This window comes from Penaeus monodon, chromosome 30 (assembly GCF_015228065.2).
Source record: "Penaeus monodon isolate SGIC_2016 chromosome 30, NSTDA_Pmon_1, whole genome shotgun sequence".
NCBI lineage: Eukaryota > Metazoa > Arthropoda > Malacostraca > Decapoda > Penaeidae > Penaeus > Penaeus monodon.
The window spans coordinates 8,138,989-8,139,579 of NC_051415.1; the positions used below are offsets into that span (position 1 = coordinate 8,138,989).

Genomic DNA, 591 nt, shown 5'->3' on the forward strand with positions numbered 1-591 from the left:
TCAGAACCAATGCACTTTTCCTTATTATACAGAGTACAAGGGGGATGCCAGGTGCGACGGGAACCAGAGGTGCATCAGAACATCTTTGACACATAAAGATTATTATAATCTAAATCTGAGGTTCGAGCCGATATCGGCATGTTTGTAAACAACTGGTGCAGTTGTTTCATATCCCGGGTTTTCTTAATATCGTTACATTTGATCTTCCAAGACAGTATATTGTTACTTATAGTTTCTACCATCATCCCTTCTACAGTTTTCATCAGCTCCTCAGAGAATCAATACATTATTATAAAGAACACAGAAATATTACACAAATGTTTCTCTGCAAACTGGAATAAGGATAAAATTCCTTTTCGTGTAGTTAGATTTTCTTTTTAACTATATTATAAAAAGACTTGAAGAAGTCTCGTAAATTTAGTTTCCAATCAATCTAGCATGGCCTCCATTCATGCAAAATCGAAAGGACACGCAGATATTTCGCTTTAGTTGAGGAAAATACTCCACTCACCCTCTCTATCTTAAATCTAGGTAAAATTAATCTGATATACCGTCCGCTTCGCCATTCCATTTATGCTTTTGTCATCCTCT

At 36.0% G+C, this 591-nt stretch overlaps 1 protein-coding gene across 1 annotated transcript in view; it reads right to left on the reverse strand.

Moving 5' to 3' along the window:
• Positions 1 to 6: 6 nt before the first annotated feature.
• The window catches only part of LOC119592504 (transmembrane protein 45B-like), a gene marked incomplete in the record, with an annotated part of 47,260 nt that continues 46,675 nt past the window's right edge, over positions 7 to 591 (reverse strand). Inside the window, 1 exon segment of the mRNA XM_037941352.1 lies at positions 7 to 591.